This window comes from Canis lupus, chromosome 19, assembly GCF_003254725.2.
Source record: "Canis lupus dingo isolate Sandy chromosome 19, ASM325472v2, whole genome shotgun sequence".
NCBI lineage: Eukaryota > Metazoa > Chordata > Mammalia > Carnivora > Canidae > Canis > Canis lupus.
In genome coordinates, this window is record NC_064261.1 from 41,812,054 (window position 1) to 41,823,549 (window position 11,496).

Consider the following 11,496-nt stretch of genomic DNA (forward strand, 5'->3'; position numbering starts at 1 on the left):
TGCAAGTTAATTTTAATTTCTTAGGACAACACTAGAGATAACTTTTTTCCTAATTCGACCAATAAGAAAACTAGGTTATCAAATATGAGGTTGTACAGCTAACAAGCGCTGGAAAAGTGACCAAATTCAGAAATTCCTTATTCTACTACCTGCAATCCTTCTACCATAACAAGTTTGACAAATATAAAAATAAGTTTCTCTTAATAAAGGAAGGAGACAGAATTTTGTGAATTATTTCCCTTGGAAAAATAGAGTGAACTGTTTGTGGATGCCTAGGAAGATGGAATGGAAACTTGACTCCCTCTGATCCTAACTGGTCTTGTTTTAGAACAAGTTATTTAGTTTCTGTGGACATAACTTTTAAAATACGTGTCTGGCAGGTTTAATTTTCCATAAATGTTTGTTAAATGAACATATGGGGACACCTGGGTGGCTCAGCGGTTGAATGTCTGCCTTCGGCTCAGGGCATGATCCCGAGATCGGGGATGGAGTCCCACATCAGCCTCCCAGCGAGGAGTCTGCTTCTCCCTCTGCCTGTGTCTCTGCCTCTCTCTATGTGTGTCTTTCATGAATAAATAAATAAATAATAAAATAAATAAATAAGTGAAAATATCAATGCATGAATAAATGGTGTTCATTGTATGTTCACTAAGCTTCCTTCTAATGTTAAATCTAATTCCCACAGATGTCCACAATATTAATACTACATTGACATGATCCCTAAATATTTAACCTCTATTTCCACATGAAACTAACATGGTTTTAAAATTCACTTTTAAATTCTTTTAGTCTAGTTATGCTAACCCGTCATGGCTTCCAAGGTACCCAACAAGTAACTCTAATCTGATAAAGCTCAAGTCACAAGAAATTAGTAAATTAGATGCTACCTAAAAAAGAAAAAGGAAAAAAAAAAAAACAATAAGAAAACAACTTTCGGGAAATATACAATTTCTTGCCCTAATGGAAATAATTGTAATCAATTGAGATGTGATGATTTCAGATAATCTACTGTCTTTCTTTACACAAATATTAGTTATCTATGCAGGGACAGATGACACAAATATGTTTAAGAGAAATAAATTAATACAGGAGATTTGTCTCAATACACAAAAGCCAGTATCAATCATACCTGATTTGAGTCATATCTCATCAATAGGAATAATAAATGAAATTTCATGATAAAATTGGTGAAAGGGGTTTTTCTCCATGAACTAAACTAAAAAGTCCACTGACAATACCCAAATTGTCCCATTAGTGTATAACCATTTGTTATATTATTCTTCACTACAGGAATGCATGATATGAAGTCCGTATCGTACACAATGATATTCCAAACTTAGCAATCTTTTTGCAGCCTTATCCTTCACAATTTTTTTTTCTAAAACAGTATTTGCAATACTCTGTGAGAAGATGTAATTCAAAGTACTCAATCTGTGAAGCCTAATAGATACTGGTTTAAATCCCAGTTCATCTTTCCCAAATGTGTGCTCTCAGGCAAATTCTGTAATATAGAATAGAACAGAACATACATCTGTTTTAAAAACAGGCATACTAATACCTATTTCACAGAACTGTTTTGAAGATTCAAGAGATTGTATATAAAGAGACTAACAGTGCCCAGTACATAATAGGTTTGAAAATAATGCATTTTCCTCTCCTTTTTCTTCTTTCTTCTCCTTATTACTGTAACAGTAAATGAGACTATTCATATTTACTTCTGGTTTCTATATATTGTGATGTGTTTATGGCTTGGATTTGGCTAAAACTATACTTACATTCTGAAAAGGGCCTAGTATCTTCAAGTATAGTTGTAGACTTTCAGAGAAAATTTAAATAATGAGAACCTTGGAGAGAGGCATCAAGACTGACAACTGATAAAACATTTTCATTTTTTTAAGTTTTTAAAGCAAGAGCTTATCTTTTGTGCATCCTTTAAAACCACTCCCATATTACACATTTGTCCATTGGTATAGGAAAACATTTCTCCCTTTGTTTCTGGGCCATCAAAAAAATAAAATATAATTTTTAAAAACACAAAAGGAAAAAGATAGTCAAAAATTCATTTCCTTTTCACAAACAAGAATTATTGAGCTCTTACTCAAAGCCATACACTGCTCAGGGAAGTGAGGAGACATTAATGATCTCATGGACCTTACATTCTAGTTGGGGGAGACAAACATCAGTAACAAGTGAATGTTAGGATGCAGTACAATACAGGGTGCCAAGTGATAGAACCAAAAAAAAAAAAAAAAGAAAAGAAAAGAAAAACTCCAGCAAGGTAAGGAAAATCAAAGTGTTGGGGGCATGAGGAAAGTATAATTTTAAATAACATAGTCAAGGTAGGTGTCAGTGAAGCAAAGACTTGAAAGATATAAGGAAAGAGCAGTGTAGATTCCTGGGAGCAGAGGTGACTTCCCAGTAGACATGGCAGGCACAGTACCTAGGGCACACCATACTTTTGGGGCCCATAAAAATATTTTACTTTTTTTTTTTTTTCATCAGAAGGAAAAAAATGAACTCTTAAGAGTTGAAGGAAATGTTTAAATTTTTAACAAAGACTGGACTGAAGTTATCTTTGTATCAAATCAAAACAATAATAAAATATATTTTTAATATATATAAAGCATATTTTAATTTTACACATGTGTGTGATATTGTATATATGATATATGCATATTTGGGTTTTGGTGGAGAAAAGGGCCCCAGAAGGCAAAGTGCCTAAGGCCCAGGAAGGTCATAATGCAACCCTGTTTAGGAATGGGGCTTCTAATCAACTGACTCATTAGCATTAGAATGGAATACATTAATGAAATATAATAGGCTATATTAACTAAGAAGCAGTTTGGGGAAGAATTTGTAGGGCTTTTAGAGACTTACAAAACCAAAAATGCTTTGTCATCTAAATCCTGATATTGCACTTTAAATCCTCAGACACCTAATTAGATCACAACAGATGAGCTATAAAAGTTAAAAGTAGAAACAGTTCGTTTTTTACAGTTGTCTACCCATTTATCACTTCTTCCAAATTTTCCCAGTGTCTCTGATGCCACTCACACTGACAAAAAGCACTGGATGTACTAGATAGAGTTAGCATTGGCAGGCTTACAAAAATAAAAACTCAGCCTAATGATAAAAGTAAGAGAATTGGTGGTAATGTATTCTCATTAGGCAAATCATGGAATAGCAATGAGGAGTTAAATTTAACTTATTCAGGATACCCCCAAAGACCAAGTCAAAGTGAATCTCAAGATCATAGAGAAGAGGAAGATAAAAAGCAGGATGAGAAATTACAACACTTAGATGGCAAAAGTAATTTGATGAAAGATAAAGAACTAGGTTAACACAAAATATCACCAACTGAATTCAAGAATTAATGGAATTTTTTAAAAGTTAGAAATCTCTATTATTTTTATGTAGATTTGTGGAAATTTTAAATTCCATTCAGATTCAACCATTTTTATTTTCATTCTTACATAGAAGAGTCCCTATATTCCTTAGACTATCACCCAGTTAGTTGCATTCAAATTTTAGAATTCAAATTTTGAAGAAAACTTTCCTTAGTTTTTAATAAATGTACTGAGTTGATCTGTGGGTGGGGCTTTGTATAGTGATGGAATATGTGTGCGTGTGAAAGAGAGAAAGAGAAGACATTGAAAATGACTGATTGATTCAGGGGAGAGAAAAGAAGCAGGCAGTGGGTGAGTCCTGGTAAGCACAATCACAAAAAAACAGAAATGAGCAGGCTTCTATGTAATTTCTGATACAGAGTTTTGTTGTTGTTGTTGTTGTTGTCGTTGTTGTTGAAACTGCTCTTGTCTCTCCTTGCTCATCTGTCATCTACTAATCTCTCCCCCCAGATTTTACTCTATCATAGGTTTACAGGTATACAGGTAAACAGCAAGGTTGTAATCCTTATCACTTAAAAAAATCAGAGGAAAAACGTAGATATGGGATAAGTGAGAGCATAGAAAAAAAAATTCAAGAGTTGGAATAAATAATACATATTCTATAGAACTGTATAGAGTGTATAGAACTCTTGGGGAACCAAGAGATTATATAACTACATGTATATAATTACATATAATTGAAGATGAATTAAGTTAGTGATTACTTGACATATTTTTTCTTTCATTCTTATTTAAATATCAGAAAAACTTTGAATTAAAAGGATAAGCCAAATGTACTGATTTAGTGGTGGTTGACCATAGCTAATTGGAACATGAAGAAGCTATTTAGAATTTTTTCTTCCTGGGGTACCTGGATGGCTCAGTCAGTGAAGCAGCCAACTCTTAATTTTGACTAGGGTCATGATCTCAGGGTCCTGGGATAAAGCCCTGCATTGTTTCCCCACTTAGTGGGGAGTCCACTTGTCCCCATTCCCTTTGCTCCTCTCTCCACTCGTGGTGCGCACACACACACTCTCTCTCTCAAATAAATAAATAAATCTTAAAAAATAAAAAAGAAATTATTGCTTTCTGGTACCCTACCCTCTTTCCTTCATATATGTTGTCCAAACCTCTCTTAGACTTTGATCATAACAATTATAATATCATCTCCATTGTGAATATGAGTATTTCCATTTTCCCTTTTAATTGTATGTATTTAAAGTTGCCATCTTATTTACCTCTGTAGGCTCCTTACTTCTAAAAGAGACCCAGAAAAGTAAAGGTGCATAGTAAATATTAAGAAAGTAACTTTTACTATGCTAGTCTTCATAGCATAAGAAATTCATTTCGTGGTTATAAGGTGTAGCATGCATAATTTTTATTAAGTGAGGACTTAAGAGATACAAGGTGTTTAATACTTTTTGCAAACAATTTATGATTTACCAATTCTTGGGAGATGTTGTTCTAATAATATATCTGTCACACTCAGAAGATCAGGAGAAAGAGGCTTGAAGGAGAAAAGAAAGGTACAAGACTAAAATCATGGGTATTATAGGCATATGGATTCGCAGCTCTTCACTGAACTCAAAGGACACTCCATTCTCTGGGAGAGTTATTTGTAACTCTGGATGGTCAGATAATTGCCTGTTAAATAGTGAATGAAAATTGTCAGGGGGTGACTAAAAATGCAAGCCATTTACATTCCTCAGGAGAATTTGCAAAGTAGTTCTACAGCTCAAAGTAGTTTAAAGGAAAGTGGGTTGAAGGGTCATTGAAGAGAGATGCAACTGATAAAGGTTGATTGGAATTTCTTGTCGTATTAGCCAGTTAATGGTGTATTTAAATTATCCTGTAGGCTCTTTCATTATACCTTAATGTTCAGAATTTAACTCTTTTTTGAGTGTGAAAGTCCTAGATGAATTTTTCAAATTCAAAGATGAATAATTCAAATACAGGAGGGAGAATGCTATTTAGACCCAGAAGCAAGGTGAAAAGAAGCGTGACATACTGGCCACTGAGTGAGGAAGTCAGCAAGGTAGTGCCTCTTTTACAGAAAGCTGCTAAAATTGTCATCACTGAGTGAAAACATAGGATTTGAGCTGAGGAGGGCATAAGAGAGGCTTTATCATTTCATGTTGTGTTTGGGAAGGATTTTAGAAGAAATATACACTACCTGGTAATAAAAAGTTTAAAGATAGTTTGTTAAGGTTTGTTGTTACTTAGTAATTCGAGGCTTAGAACTGTAACCCATGAAATGTATGGGATACAGCTTCCAAAAAATTAATCCAGAGACTGCCCTACAAAATACAGAATAAAGTTTAGATAGTATTTCTGTTCAACATTTCACAGATCTTCCAATGAATTTTTATCTGTTATTAATATAAACAGTTATTTAATATTAGAGAACATGTTACCAATCCATTTAAAATCATGTTTTAGAGCAACTTTTAAATAACATCTGCCACTTTCCTCACCAATCCTCTACTATTTCTTTGTTATAGCATCCTATCTATAAGGAAAAAAAAAAAAAAGCATCCTGGTTGGTAGACTGAGTCCCACACTGGGACCAGGACTCCACTTGAAATGATCCGCCACAACAGATAATGCCTCTAAGGAAGTAAGTTTGTGACTGCCAACTTTTCAAGATGCTGATAACATGCTTCTTTGTGGGTTTTACCTTCTTTCCCTATGCTTTTTCCTTCCTTCAGGTCACTTGGACCAGCAGCAACCGCAGGCATCACCCTTGAACTTGCTAGAAATGTCAGTCACAGGGCCTATCTCAGATTTGCTGAATCAGAAACCTGGGAGTGGGCCCAGCAATCTGTGATAACAAGCTTTTCAGGGAATTTTGATATGTGCACTTAAGTTTGAGAACTATTGATTTACACACCATAGTTTCTTTCCATAGAGAAGATGGCACTGCTCTACTCAGCTTCTTTTTGTTTTTCTTCCTCTTTTGTCAATTATTTATTTTTTTTTAATTTTTATTTATTTATTTATGATAGTCACACACACACACACACACACACACACACACACACACACACACAGGCAGAGACATAGGCAGAGGGAGAAGCAGGCTCCATGCACTGGGAGCCCGGCATGGGATTCGATCCCAGGTCTCCAGGATCGCGCCCTGGGCCAAAGGCAGGCACCAAACCGCTGCGCCACCCAGGGATCCCTCTTTTGTCAATTATTTAAAAACTCAGAGCTACACATAAAACTATTCTCCTCAAACTGACTTTTCTTTCATTTTCAGCCTTTAAGGATCTCTGTTCTAGAAACTCAAGAAGTATTTTCTTAAATAGCTCATACCCCTAATACAGAACAGAATATTTTGCAAGCCATAGAAATAGAAGATCTCAAAAGACATTTAAACAGATTTCATTATAATATGCATAGTTAATAAATATCTCATTTTCTATACTGGGAAGAAAATTAACTTGAGAGACCTCACAATAATAATAATAAGAAGGCACTAAAAAAAACACCCATCTTACTTGGAAAGGTTATAAAAACCAAACTAGTCTAGATTTAAAAAATTAAGATGGTTATTTTTTATCTCTCTCTAAATCCAGAGATATTGAATAAAATCAATTTAATTTTTATCTCTCTAAATCCAGAGATATTGAATAAAAGCAATTTAAATCTAAATTTCAAAAGCATGATTAAAGAAGATTTTTTTATATTCTTTTAGAAATAAGTTTTTACTACTACTGCTTACAGAGTCAGTGTGTAACTGTTACAATTTTTAAGGAGTGGCTGGAGGAAGTCACTATATTTAATTTTCAAGTAACACAGCCAGCAAATACGCCTGGAAATATCACTTGGGAGGAAGAAATGTTTCTTCTTTAAGAGCACAGTGGAAAGTTAGCACCTGCTGAGTGGGAAAAATTAATCACTGAACTTTTTCTCTCCAAATAGACAGAATCTAAGTAGCTTTTTACTTCTTCCTTTGCTTATTGCTTGGGAAGGAAAACAGACTCCAAAGAAACTGAAAATTTTGGGGAATGATTTCAGTAGTGGATTCTGAAAGAGCAGTCAGAGATAATACTTGTCACTGAGTTTTTGGGCTTTAGTGTAGAAAAGATTCCAACATGGGTTACTATCAAAATTCTGACTCTATATCCCACCTCCCATTGGCATTCCGAGTGATATAAATTCAACAGGCCTGGAGCACGGCCCAGTAATTTGCATTTTGAACAAGTACACTGAGATGATTCTGATAAGATAGTAAAAAGTCCACACTCTGAGTAAATTGGCCATGATCTGCTATTTCCATAGCTTGCAGGACTAAGGAGTTGTAAGTGTAATTAGCAGATGGTGGATTTGAAATGCTTCATCCAGTATTTCCAAAAAAGTATTATCCTTAGAACATTAGTTCTGCTATGTTTGGGGATTTGTGTTCTAAAAACACAGATTTCTGTGGTCATGTATGTTAAGAAAATGCTGCATTCCAAATCTTCCATTTGGAAGTTTGCTTACAAAGCCTACTAGTACATTAGAGGCTCCTGAAAATTTCCTCAAGTTAAAAACAGGGCTTACAAGAAACAGGCTTTTAACTATAGAGAAACCCAAACTCCTAGTTACCAGAGTGGAAGGTGTTGGGGCATGCGTGAATTAGGTGACGGGAATTCAGAAGTGCACTTTACATCATGAGCACAGTGCAATGTATAGATATGTTCAATCACTGTATTTTACACCTAAAACTAGTATAACACTGTATGTTATCTATATTGGAGTTAATATAAAAAACTTAATTAAAAAAGGTGAAAAAATAAAACAGAGTTTAGATCTTATTTAATAAAATTCCTTTGCAAAGAATTTTATTAAATAAAAAAAGAATGCAAATACTTTGCAAAGGAATTTTTTTTCTCTTATAAATTTGGTAACGTTTTTCAGAAAAGTTTTTCAATGACACTTGCTTGGAACAGACTGGGTCAAACTGTAAAATTCTATTTTGTTCTGGTGCAAATAGACAAACATATTTTATAGTGTCAAAAGTGTCAAAATAAAGCTAGACACCTGCTAGAGCAGTAAGGATAGATTTTAATCAGTAATACACTTCTGCAATAGAGGAAAGGGTCCAGTGTGAACTGAACTCAATTTGTACAGAGGTGATGGGGTGTTTTAAAGGGATGGTGACAAAATAGGGAAGGAGTGAGCAGGGGCTCCACAGAGTCAGAAAGTGAAAAATGACAAAAAGCAGGAAGGGGTTGGTCCATGGGAAACTCATCTGCATTCGCCAACTGGTGCTCATTACTATTAGGTGCCTATCATCCTACAGAGCCTGGAAAACAGGGGCTCTACCTTCTTACTGGCTGAAAAGCAGTAAATTCTTTTAGCAGCCTAGTGGAAAAGAGGGCTCAGAGGGCGAATTCTGAATAGAGTTTATTTGATCGAGGTAGAACTCTTTGTCAGAGTATGTGAGGAGAAAATAGCAGTTTTGGTCTCTAACTCAAGTCAGGAGGTTTCTCTAATCTCCCCATCAAAAAGGTAGTAGAATAAATTCTCTCCACCCCATCATCTTGGAGCATTACAGAATTGCAAAGAGAGGGCACTCAGAGGAACAAAACTTCACAGTCCAAAAAATGGTAACAGAAACTATAGATTAAGAACAGTAACAGTAAAAAGTAGTACTTGAAACAAACACAATTCCTAGTATGTAATCAAAATATCTTTATTCTTGTCTCTCACATTCCCTTAACAATATATGCAGTTGGCTAAGATTTGTCCTCTGCAACTGAACTCTGGAAAGCTTTGTGCCTTTTCTGATCACTCTTTAATAGTAAAAGTATTGGACATAGTCTTAATTCAGTAATCTAAAAGGCCCAGACCAGTATATTAATGATTATAACCTATAATATCCATGTATATTACTGTATGTATATAATATGCAGTATTATATATGCAATATATATGGTATATGATATTGCATATATTATTTTACATATAAAATACAAAATCATAATAAATATAAGTTATATAAATATAATATTACATATATTACTAATAAATATAATATGTATTATAAATATAATGCTGCATACATTATTATAATGAATTTTATATTGCATACATTATTTGAATGCTTATTATATTGCATATAGTATTATAAATACAAATATAATATTGCATATATTATTATAATAAATTATATTTATATTTATTAAATATAATATATTATGTTATTAATATATGTATTATTATATATTGTGTTAATATATGTGTATATTAATATATTATATTATTATATGAAATATTATATAACATATAAAATACAAAATTATAATAAATACTTCAGTCTTTTTTTTTTTTTTTTAAATACTTCAGTCTTCATTCAAAAGCCAGACTTCTCCATAAGCGTGCCACCTGCCCATGCATGCTCTCTTGTCAATGGGAAAGATTATGTGGAAGCTTCTTTCTTAAGCTACTTTATTTCTCACCTATACATAGGCTATTTAATATCTTTGCCAGTTCTTTGAGGACAGTTTTCTAGAAGTGTGATTGCTGGATTAGAGGGCAAAGGGATGTGAACTTTTAACAGATATTGCCAAATTCCACTCTGTGACTGTAGAAATTTATGTATGCCTTTTTCCCAGTTACATAGCACAGCATACAATGAAACTTATATTTGTCAATATACTTTTTTATATTTATGGTTAAATTGCTTACTTTATCTTTTCTTATTTTAGTATTTAATATTTCCCTATTAGAAAGAAGTTGCCTTTCAAAAAGCAGTACATATTAAGAAAGTATTCATCAATTACTATTTTATTATATATTTTTGTCAAAGATGAGTGTTGCATTTTGTCAAATGACAATTGACAAAATTTAATGATACATTGCTGATATTCAACTATGCTTCTATGCCTAAAAAAATTCTACTTAGTCATAATATATTTCTTTTTTAATATAATTTTTTTTGAAAACTTCACAAATTAAAAGGTAAATTCAAGGAGTTTTTACAATGAAACATAACTCATGAAACAGTATACAGACCAAGACAAACATTACAAAACACCAGAAACCCTATTATTCCACCTTCTAACTACCATAAATATTCAACAGAATAACCACTATCCTTCCTTCAAACACCATGGATTTGTTGATTATGCCCTCCTTCGGTGGCAGCCCTCAAAACTCAACCCATTAATATTATCACAATGTTGCTTTCATCTAAGCTGCACTATCAAAAATAACAGCCACTAGCCACCTGTAGCTATTAAATATAAATTAAAATGAAAAACCAAATAAACTCAGAGGAATAAAACTAAGCAAAAGGAGAAACAAATTGTAAAAAAAAAAACCCAATAACATTGTTAAAGGGATGCTTTTTGTGAAAATTAATGAATTTACATAAATCATTGGTTAACCAATTCAAAACACAAAAGAGGAAAAAAATACAAATATGTCACAATAGCAATGATAATGGGAAAATATCCCCAAATACAGAGGAAAATAAAGGAATATTAAATAACTACTTTGTTTTTTTTTTCCCCTCTCTTTCTTTTTTTGCAAATAAACTTGAACACATGGTTGAAATATAGGACTTTTTCAAAAGAATTTAAATGATCAAAAACGACCTTATATAAAAATAAAAATCTTAAATCTTAAAAATTTTGCTCAAGCTTGTTTAAAATATTAATTAAAACCATAGGACAGATGCCACAATTTTATTCAATAAAAAGCTTGAGAAGAAAAGGAAATTGTTAACCCAGTTGCCTCTTAGAATAAATATAAAGTCTAGGATGGTCTTTATTTTTTATTATAAATATAATAAACCAGCTATGATAAAGACAAGTAAAATCAAAAGCAAACACAAATTAAAGAGAATGTATATGAAAAAGAAGTTATCTATTTAAGTTATATTTCTATATATTCTGTATCTTGGCATCACAAGATTGAGTACATATCTTTATTAGCTTTTAGAAAAGCAGGGTCTTGATGTTCTGGTATTTAACTGTAAACAATTTATTGCCATAACTTTTGTATGCAATCCTTAACCTGGGGACTATAACTATCATAAGATTTGATTTTACTTCTTGTTAAAACAAATTGTATTAGCTTGAATATGATTATTATAAGACACTTAATTATATCACTTGTA